Below are 12,036 nucleotides of genomic sequence, written 5' to 3' on the forward strand. Positions count from 1 at the left end.
TAATTCTGAAGACCTTGATTAGCTGGTTCAGGTGTGTTTGATTAGGGTTGGAGCTAAACTCTGCTGGACAGTGGCCCTCCAGGACTGAAGTTGCCCATCCCTGGATTAGAGAGAGAAAGAGAGATAGAGAGAGAAAGAACGAAAGAAAGCAAGCAAGAAAGAGACAATTTTTAATTTTTAGAAATCTTTATTTACATTAATTATACACATTAACAAATTTCACATTCTGTTTCATCTTATACTATCACCAAATATTAAAGAATTGTTTTCAATTTTACAGAGTACTTCTTAACAAGTCCAAATAATTTCAAAATCCAATAGGTTTTTCATACATAAATAAAAAGCAAAATCATGTCTAATTCTTGTTTTTACAAGTACTTTAAAAGCATTCACCACATTACATTCAGTTCTTTACACACACTTTATAAAAATATTTTCCTCCAGTAAATTTAAAATTTCTGTCCCTCACATTTTTTGACATTATTAAAGGACAGTTAATATCCACATCTGGCAAATCTGGAGAAATAATCATTTCAGGAAAATTGTCCTCAGCATTTGATCTTTTCTGTGATGTTGAATAATCATATAAAAGCATCCACTCTTCTTCACATAAAGAGCTTCGACATTTTTTCAACATCTGTCCAACTACTCGTTCAGAACAAAGTCTTTGAGTCAGTGCAACAATATAACTTAGATTCCGTCCAGCCACTTCCATTAGATCCTTCAATGTTATAATCTGTGCATTCTTCAATTTTTGTTCAATCCATGATGGTATCTCGCAAGATAAATTCAGACGAGACCCATTAGTCAATGGTTCTAACAACAACCAATATAGGGTTTTTACATCAATAGACCTTGTTATTTTCATCAAACACCATGATTTTCGAACACCTTCATAAAAAAAAAGAAATTTCTTCCCAATCTATTTTCTTACAATTTAAATTTAATTGTTAAATTTTATTTACTTAATCCGAGCTTCCCAACCAAACTTACAAATTTAAATGCTACATTTGTCCAAGGCAGCTTTTGATACAATAATTTTTTTTGCAATCTCAAAGCTGCTTTCCTACTTTCAAGATGTATTAAACCTTGTCCTCCCTCCTCTAAGATATAATACACTTTTAGGAAGCCAGTGTAATTTATTCCAAAAAAGAGAAGTTTGAAACTTTTCTAACAGGCCCGCTGGAGGTTCTAATACTGCTAAACGATGCCATAACAGGGATGCTACTAAATTATTAATTACAAGGACTCTCCCCCTAAATAACATTTTTGTTAACAGCCAATTCCACCTTGCTAATCTTCCATGTACTTTTTCTAAAACATTTTCCCAATTCTTTTCCACTGTTATCACATCCCCTAAATATTTAAAACCTCCTTTTGTCCAGAATATTCCACATGGTAAATTTGGTTTTTCAGCTTGCTAATTACCCACTAACAGGGCTTAACTCTTTGACCAATTAATCTTCGAACACAAAATTTTACCAAAACCTTCAACAATTTTTGTTAATCTATTGACGTCTTCTTGGTCATTAATTAACACTATTACATCAGTGTATGCTGACAACTTTACAGACATATTGTAACAAAGTGGGAAACAGGTTCAAATCCAAATGCATGCTTTATTAGTAGAGAGCATAGTCGTACAGACCAGGTCAAAACAGGGGCAAACAAGAACAGAGAGGAACAGGCAGAATCATAGTCACAGTACAGGCAGTAGTTCGGGGCATGCAGATATCATACACAGTCCAGGTAACAATATACTGTCCAAAGGTATGCAGCAGAGAATCGTAGACGGGTAACAGGCAAGCAGACAGGTAGACAGGATAACAACGCTCAGAAATGTACACAGGGTGAAACAAGACTTCGCAATGATGTGTGGTGAATGAGAGTCTTTTATAGTCCAGTTAATGTGCTGCAGCTGGGTGTGGTGATTAGTGATTAGTGCGGAGTGTGTGCAGGTGACTGGCAGGGAGGATTATGGGAATTGGAGTCCGGGAAGTGACAGGAATCATGACATATATGTATCATATTTGAAACCACACATACTCTCCCTTTTTTTATTTAAAAAGTTCCAAAGCAATAGAATATAACATTCCAGACATTGAACATCCCTGTCTTATTCCTCTTCCAATTTTAAACGGAGCACTCAAGCCACCATTGATCTTCAATATGCTTTCAATGTCCTCATAAAGGACTTTTATCATATTTATAAAACTGGGAGGAAAACCAAAAGCTTTAAAAGTATCCCATAAATAACAGTGTTCTACCCGGTCGAAAGCTTTTTCCTGGTCTAATGAAATCAGACCACATTTTAATCCAAAAATCCTTGAAACCTCTAGAACATCTCTAATTAATGAAATATTGTCAAAAATTGACCTGTTGGGTATACAGTATGACTGATCCATATGTATTATCAATTCCATCACTTCTTTTATTCGATTAGCCAAAGTTTTAGATAGGATTTTATAATCAGCACAATAATGACACTGGTCTCCAACTTTTGATTTCCTTTAAATCGCCTTTTTTTGGGAGCAGGGTTAAAACTGCCCTCTTACAGCTCTGTGTCAGCTTTCCTCCATTCAAGCTGTTTTTCAGAACTTCAAGCAAATCATCTCCAAAAAAATCCCAATAGGCCTTATAAAAATCAATAGGAAGACCATCAATTCCTGGTGCCTTCGCATTTTTTAAACTTTGTAAAGAAGCATACAACTCCTCCTTTGACAATGGTTTCATCAATTCTTCATAAAATTCTTCAGGCACCTGAGGAAGATTTTTATAAAAATGTTTTGCCAATAAATAATTTTCTTCATGTTCACTTGCATAGAGCTCTTCATAAAAATCAACTGCTCTTCTTCATATATCAGACATTTTAGTGATTTTCTTCCCATCATTGGATTTTAAACAATGAATTAAGCGGCTTTGGCCATTTTTTCTTTTCCAGGCCAAAATCTAGACGGGGCATCCATTTCAAATATATTCTGAAATCTTGATCTCACCAAAGACCCTTGTGCTCTGACTCCTAATAGATCAGTCAAAATTGCTTTTTTCTTTTTCAAAGATTTAAAATAATCTTGATCTCCTGTGGACCCACATAAATTCTGAAGCTCCACAATATCATTATTGTTGTCCACAATATAGTTGTCCATCTATGTATAATTTGTCCACTGTAATGATTGCCTTTTTTCCTTCATTTATTTTCTGTTTACGGATTGGGAAGAGTTGTTTCCGACGTTCGAGAATGTCCTTTGGATATTGCTCATTGAGTCCATAGTTTGTGCCTTTGAGTTGTCTGCCTTGCCTCTGAACCAGTTCTTTATGTTTATAGCAGTGGTTCCCAACCACATTCCTGGAGGCCCACCAACACACATTTTGCATGTCTCCTGAATCAAACACACCTGATTAAGGTTATCAGCTCATTAGTAGTGACTCAAAAATCTAAAATGGGTGTGTCAGACAAAGGAGACATGCAAAATGTGCAGCGTTAGTGGGCCTCCAGGAATGTGGTTGGGAACCACTGGTTTATAGTGTTCGAATTTTGCGATTATCGCTCGTGGTCAGTTGTTGTTGTTTTTGGATCTGATACAGTGAACACGGTGAAAGGTGATGCTCTGTACTGTTTCTGGTGGTAAGTTGTTTTATCATGAAGTCCTTGACTGATTTTTTGGGGTCGTCTGGAGTTTGTTCCGGGATGCCTGTAAAAACTAAATTGTCCCTCATGCTACGCGATCGCAAGTCCAAAATGTTTTCTTTCATGGTTTTATTTTCGGCGACAACGGAAGTGAGTTGAATGGTAAGTACGTGAACGGAGTCCTTTAAAAAGTTATTTTCCTTAATGAGAGTGTCCATCTGTTCTTGGCTAAATTCTAAGCTGTGCCGCAATTCCTGGAATTCTTTGTGTATCAGTGCAATCCTGGTATCAAGTCCGGTGAGTTTATTTTCAATTAAGAGCAAAATGTCGCTCACCTCAGTGCAGCACGGCGGTTTGGGTGATGTGGATGGTGTTGTACTTGGGTTGACAGGTGAATCGGGATGAGGTCTCTTGGAGTTTGGAGTGGGGTTACCTTTACTTTTTTTGTTGTGATCTGGTTTGTCCCTGTTCATGGTGCAGCAGAATGTGTTGTAGTGTGCATCGGTATATTCTTCGAGATGATCCAGGTTGTATAATATCATAATCTGGTTTTGAAGCGGAGAAAAAAGACGAAATGAGAGAAATGTGGAAGGGGGAAAAACAAGAGAAAAAAAGTTGTAGGTATTTCAATATTTAGCTGGAGTTGTTTACAATCTAGCAGACGAGAGCCGCCATCTTAGATCCCGCACTGGGTCTCGTGAGGTCTCGCGTTACTCAGCCATGCCCGTTCGAGCATTAAGCGAGCATTTGGCCATAGGATTTCAGATCTATCTCCTTCAGCGACAACAACGCTTTTCTTCGCTGAACAATGAGACTGAACGCCTTCGCCTTCTCTCGCCTGCTCGCGTGGATTATGCTCGCTTCTTGCCGTTGAAGAGGCAACGCAGCGGACCAGCTGAGTCTCGAGACCGCCTGCAGTGCCAGCGCCCTCGCAGACTGCCCGCTCTTGAGCTTCGCCGCTTCTGGTTTATCAGCGCTTCCCCTGCCGCCATCCGGCGAGCGATTTAAAGAGCTATTTCCAGCGGTTTTAACCGCCTAAAAGAGCACTTTCTCCGCCGTTTTCACGGCGATTGCAGCGTTGTTACAAATGTCATGCCACTATGTGGTTGTGGATCTAGTGTCTCAGTGTCTGCTCTGCTCTGCTCTGGCGGATCATCGCTCTCTAGCAGCTGTTCACAACACCGCTCACGAGCCGCCTTCAGCATCTGAGAGCACCCGTTTCAGCTCATCCCCTGCCGTCTTCCGTCAGGTGAGTATACAGAGCTTATTTTTGTAAATGTTGTTGTATTATATCAAGAAAATGCAATTACCCTGCCTCCTTGTTAAGGTTTTGGATGTCTGTTGCTACACATTTGGCCAATGTATTAAATATTAGGCATTGCTTACAATATTATTGTTATTTATATTTGTTTGTTTCTAAGAAATGCATTATACTGAATGGCCAGAGATGTACAGTTATTGTTAGATATGTGTGTGTGGCTGTTTACGAGAAGGTGGAGCAGAACTGGACTGCAACACATAGAAGTGTGTGCGGTTCTATGTGTGTGTGCTCAAGGACATGGAGAACTGTGGTTCTACTCCAAGAACCTTATAAGGACATCAGCCATCTTGGCTGAGTTTACTTTAGTTCAAGGACACAAAAGCCAGACAGCTTGCACCTGCGAGGCCTTGAGAAGTGTCTGGAAACTTTGGGAAAGTTACAACATACGTCAATCAAGAAGATAACGTAACATCTGTGATAAACAACACGAGTATAAAAGACTGATGAGCTGATTGCCTCTTTGGATACTGATACGTCAGTACCCCCGATGCCTAGAAGCCCAGAGCTGAGGACAAGAAACCCCAAGCTGAAGATGGGAAGCCCAGAGCTGACTACACCTTTGACTCAAGAGTGATTACTGTATTTTATACTTTAATTAAGTTTTATTTGCCTTTACATTTTTGTTTATTATAAAAGAAAAGTAACCAATTAAAAGAAATTTAATTGATTACAAAAGCTGCCTACCTTAGCTTGATTTATAGTGTTTTAAGACTTTGAACAAGAACGTACCACAGAGGAGTCTTCTGACCAAATTGTAAGTAATTTAAAATGCTTATAATTTAGGCCAGACTTGACTTACTTTACCTAACCTGAGAATAATAAATAATAAGGTTAAAAGGTGTTAAGATCAAAATTCACACCGCAAAACAATGTATTCTCGCTGGCATTTGTTTCAAAATGCCGTGCCTCTGAACACGTCATTTGCCGGGTCCGCCCCCATAAACCGCGTTTGTCGAGGACGAGTGCTCTCAATACGTGAGCGCGCGAGAGCGAGCTTATTCTGACTCTCAGCTGAATATGAGAGCGTTCTCACAATGAGGGCGCAAGAGCTAATTTTATTGGCATTTGTTTTAAAATGCCAAGCCTCTCAGCGCATCGCTTGCTGGCCCCACCCCTGCAAGCCGTGTTCATTGAGGACGTATGCGCTCACTGAAAGAGCGAGTTCAATGCTCACTTATGCTCAGTTGAACATGATATATGCTCTCTGTTTAATATGCTGGATCTCTGTGCACATTGCTTGTTGGTACCACCCCCGCAAGCCGCATTCATTGAGGAAGAGTGGTCTCACTTCTGACACCGCTCAGCTGAATATGACATGACTCTCTCCCCTGACTCAGGTGGGACTCATGATGTTTATTCAATCTGAAGGAGCATATTTCTGCTGTGTTTGCTGAGTTTCTCAGCGCATCGCTTGCCAGTTTCACCCCGCAAGCCTTGTTCATTGAGAATGAACGTTCTCACTATGAGGGTACAAGAGCATATTTTTTCGGCGTTTGTTTTAAAATGCAGAGTCTCTCCCCTGCAAGCCGCATTCATTGAGGACGAATGGACTCACCGAAAGAGCAAGCTCAATGCTCATTTATGCTCAGCTGGACATGACATATGCTCTCTAATGTTTATTATGCTGGATCTCTGTGCGCATCGCTTGCTGGTCCCACCCCCGCAAGCCGTGTTCATTGAGGAAGAGCAGTCTCACTTCTGACACAGCTCAGCTGAATATGGCATGACGCTCTCCCCTGACTCAGGTGGTACTCATGATACATATTCGATTTGAAAGAGCACATTTCTGCTGTGTTTGAGTTTCTCAGCATGTCGCTTGCCGGTTTCACCCCCACAAGCGCGTTCATTGAAAATGAGCATTCTTGCAAAGAGGGCATGAGAGCATATTTTTCTGCCGTTTGTTTTAAAGGGCCGAGCCTTTCAGCGCGTCGCTTGCTGGTCCCGCACGTTCATTAAGAATGAACGCTCTCACTGAGAGAGCGAGCTCAGTGTTCATTTATGCTCAGCTGAACATTACATATGCTCTCTGTTTGTTATTATGCTGCACCTCTGTGCATGTCGCTTGCTGGCTCCGCCCCCGCAAGCCACGTTCATTGAGGAAGAGCGATCTTACTTCTGACACCGCTCAGCTGAGTATGACATGATGCCCTCCCCAGACTCAGGTGAGACTCATGATATATATTAATTTGTAAGAGCATACTTCTGTGTTGTTTGCCGAGTTTCTAAGCGTGTCACTTGCTGGTTTAGCCCCGCAAGCCGCGTTTATTGAGAGCGAACGCTCTCACTATGAGGGCATGAGAGCATATCTCTTCAGCGTTTGTTGTGAAATGCGGAGTCTCCTAGTGCGTCGCTTGCCGGTCCCATCCCTGCAAGCCGCGTTCATTAAGGATGAACGCTCTCACTGAGAGAGCGAGCTCAATGCTCATTTATGCTCAACTGAACATGATATATGCTTTGTAATGTTTGTGATTATGCTAGACCTCCGTGCGTGTCGCTCGCTGGCTCTGCCCCCGCAAGTCGCGTTCATTGAGGGCTTGACTCACCTTGCTGCGTTCATGGAATTCTTTTTCAAGAAAGTGGCTCCTTCCCTTGTTTTCCTCTGTTTATCCCACTCTACTGAGATGGAAAACAAAAGGTTATAGGGCCAAGTGAACAGGAGTAAGTGAGCACTTCTGGTCTGTTTCCACATGTCTGTCTTTTCCTGCACCAAGGTATTTTTCAGTATTACCACACTGACAGTGCTCAGCCAGAATGCTCCACTGACAGCTCTTTGCCATGACTAGCTCCCCTATAGCTATCAGGTGAGACTCATGAAATATATATTTCTTCTAATAATATTGTTTCATTGTTTGTGGTACATGCTGAATTCCAAGTGCGTTGCTTGCTGGCACCGCCCCGCAAGCCGCCTCTATGGAAGATGGACGCTCTCTCACGGGCTGTCATTAGCTCCGTGCACTTTAATGAAGTGTACGGACATGACTCTTTCCCCTCTGAGGCAGATGGGAATCCGTGTTTCGAATTACCTCGACGACTGGCTCATATTGGCCCAGTCTTAGGACGAGCTAGCATACCACAGATCCATGCTCCTCAGCCACTTGGTGTGCCTGGGACTCAGGGTCAATTTCGCCAAGAGCTCACTGCTCCCCAGCCAATGTATATTTTTCCTGGGAGCTGTTTTCGACTCAGCCTAAATGAGGGCGACAGTCTCGCCAGAGCCTGCTCTGGCCATTCAGCAGCTCGTGGCTTCTATCAGGACCAGAGCTCATTTCCTCTGAAGCTTTTCCAGAGGATGCTAGGGCTGATGGCTTCCGCCTCCCCAGTTCTACAGCTTGGCCCCCTACGAATGCTGCCTCTGCAGCACTGGCTAAACCTTCGGGTCCCACCTCACGCTTGGCGGCACAGCCGTTTTCATGTCAGGGTGAATTAGGCCTGTTTAATACTCTGGAGTCTGAGGTATCACCAGCGATACCACCTTAGGTTTTTTTCTTACCAGTGTGAAAGAGACTCAAAATACTCCGTCAATGTTTCACATACAATTAAGAGTTATACACCATTTTAATCTGTTGAATATCTTTTTTTATTTGTGTACACTCAGAGTAAAAACAAAATGTTGTGCTTTTTGTAAAATAAAGAAAAATAACATGATGCGTGATCTCTCGTCTCCCTCTGACAAAGTCCAATCTGATAGTTCTCAGAAAATGAACTGTAACTTAGTGAATACTAATGACACAAAAATGAGACTTATGTCTAAAGAAACGTTGAAATGTCAGGTTTTAAATCGTGTAAGTCAAATCAAAAAAAATATTTTCTCTTTATATAATCTGTATGAAAAAAGAGCTATGTCAGAAATCCGTGATTCAGCTTATTATCCACTAATGTGGCCACGCCCATGGAGCAGCGCTATTTAGATGCAAATTCTGAGGCAATACATGTATACATTGTCACAAACGTGTATTTATTGTCTTCAAAAGTGTTTTGCATAGCCATAGTTAGCGATCTCTGGAAGTCTCTGTTAGTTCGGTTAGTTCCTGGATCTTTAGGAGGCATTTGTGGACTAAAGGTGTACAGAGCGCCCTCCGGCTGCAAGTATGAATTGAAAACACAGTATCCAGCGCTCATAGTAATGACAATAAATATTGAATAAATATTAATCCTCTGTATAGAAAATTGACATAAACATATGAGAATCCATCAATATTTCTCCAAATGTGCATGCTTTTAAGCTAAAAGGCTTTATGAAATGCCATAGAGGTAACATAATTGTTCAGACACTTTGCATCACAGAAATACATTATATTTTAAAGTATATAATAGAATACCATTATTTTAAAGGTGCCGTAGAACGTGTTTTCAAAAGATGTAATATAAGTCTAAGGTGTCCCCTGAATGTGTCTGTGAAGTTTCAGCTCAAAATACCCCATAGATTTTTTTTATTAATTTTTTTAACTGCCTATTTTGGGGCATAATTAAATATGCGCCGATTCAGGCTGCGGCCCCTTTAAATTCTCGTGCTCCCCACCCCTCGAGCTCGTGACTGCCTTAACACTCTGAGGTCTGACGGTATCGCCGGCGATACCACCGTGGTTTTTTTCTTATCAGTGTGAAAGAGACTCAAAATACTCCGTCAATGTTGCACATACAATTAAGAGTTATACACCATTTTAATCTGTGGAATATCTTCTTTTATTTGTGTACACTCAGAGTAAAAACAAAATGTTGTGCTTTTTGTAAAATAAAGAAAACTAACATGATGCGTGATCTCTCGTCTCCCTCTGAACGAACTCCAATCTGATAGTTCTCAGAAAATGAACTGTAACTTAGTGAATACTAATGACAAAAAAATTACACTTATGTCTAAAAAAACGTTAAGATGTCAGGTTTTAAATCATGTAAGTCAAATCGAAAACAAAACTTCTGTGTTTATGTAATCTGTATGAAAAGAGAGCCATGTTAGAAATCCGTGATTCAGCTTATTATCCGCTAATGCGGCCACGCCCACGGAGCCAGCGCTATTCAGACGCAAATTCTGAGGCAATATATGCATTCATCGTCTCAATCGTGTATTTATTGTCTTGAAAAGTGTTTATTTGGATGTTAAAGCAATGGTTAGCGATCTCTAGAATGCATGCAGTTAGTTCCTGTTTTCTTTTCTTCTATAGATGAAGTTTAGATGAGTTTTTGTTTCTTTAGCGCCCTCGGGCTGCAGTATGAATGGGAAACTCCATTCATGGAATAGCCTCTTCTTCTTTTAGATGAATTTGTGGACTAAAATGCACAGAGAGCGCCCTCCGACTTCAAGGATGAATTGAAAACACCAGCGCTCATAGTAATGACAATGAATATCAAATTAATATAACTCCTCTGTATAGAAAATTGACATAAGCATATGAGAATCCAATATTTCTCCAAATGTGCATGCTTTTAAACTAAAAGCCTATATTCAGACTCTTTGCATCACAGAAATACGTTATATTTTAAAGTATAATATAAAACCATTACTTTATATTGTAATAATATTTTTCTGTATGTTTCATATATCATGATGAGCTTGAGACATCACAGAAGGTTTTTTTCACAGCCTACCTGACTGAAATGCCTCATTAATATGCAAGTCATTTCAGCTCATTACTATCCAATTCTTTTGTCTTCTCAGGTGAGAATGGCCCATTTTCAGTGGTGATTCACGCCTCCTCGCATACTGTGTTTCTTGGCAAAAAGTGTCTTACAAAAACTAAATCAATATATTGTTTTATATGAAGGAGTAAGCAGCATAATTTTTACATAATTTTGAAGCAAAAACTCTAGTTCACAACCTCCAATACCCTAAAGTCTTGTGAACACAGATTTACTATACTTTTTTTGGCCTTATTTCAGTGACTTAAGTTTTTTGTTTTTTCAATAACCACGCAATGTTATTCCTTCAAAAACACAAACATGTACATACATGTTCCTCACATATTATTGTAGCCTAGTTTGTGCTGAATACAGTGTAATGACACTTTTTCCATTAATATTTTTATGAACAACTGAAAAAAGCACAAATGTCAGAGCATGTCAAAACTTCTCCAAGCCCCAAATCAGCCTCAGACTCCAGAGGGTTAAACAGCATAAACAAAGTTCACACAACTAATATAACCCTCAAAATGGATCTTTACAAACTGTTCGTCATGCAACATGTCTAATCGTGTAAGTATGGTATTTATTTGGATGTTTACATTTGATTCTGAATGAGTTTGATGGTGCTCCGTGGCTAAAGCTAACATTACACACTGTTGGAGAGATTTATAAAGAATGAAGTTGTGTTTATGAATTATACAGACTGCAAGTGTTTAAAAAATGAAAATAACGACAGTCTTGTCTCTGTGAATACAGTAAGAAATGATGGTAACTTTAACCACATTTAACAGTACATTAGCAACATGCTAACGAAACATTTAGAAAGACAATTTACAAATATCACTAAAAATATCATGGATCATGTCAATTATTATTGGTCCATCTGCCATTTTTCGCTATTGTCCTTGCTTGATTACCTAGTCTGATGATTCTGCTGTGCACATCCAGACATCCTGCCCTTGTGTAATGCCTTGAACATGATCTGGCATATGTAAATATTGGGGGCGTGCATATTAATGATCCCGACTGTTACGTAACAGTCAGTGTTATGTTGAGATTCGCCTTTTCTTCGGAGGTCTTTTAAACAAAAGAGATTTATATAAGGAGGAAACAATGGCGTTTGAGACTCACTGTATGTCATTTCCATGTACTGAACTCTTGTTATTCAACTATGCCAAGGTAAATTCAATTTTTAATTTTAGGGCACCTAAAATTATAATATTTCACAGTATTGCTTTTTTTTCTGAATGTTTGATATACACCATGATGAGGGTTTTTTCACAGCCTACCTGACTGAAAGGCCTCATTAATATGCAGGTCATTACAGCTCATTATGATTCACGCCTCCACGCGTACTGTGTTTCTTGACAAAAAGTGTCTTACAAAATTTAAATCTCTCTATTGTTTTATATGAACGAGTAGGCAGGATAATTTTTACATCATGTTGAAGCAAAAACTCTAGTCTACAATC

The sequence above is a fragment of the Megalobrama amblycephala genome, linkage group LG9 (assembly GCF_018812025.1).
Source record: "Megalobrama amblycephala isolate DHTTF-2021 linkage group LG9, ASM1881202v1, whole genome shotgun sequence".
NCBI classification, from domain to species: domain Eukaryota; kingdom Metazoa; phylum Chordata; class Actinopteri; order Cypriniformes; family Xenocyprididae; genus Megalobrama; species Megalobrama amblycephala.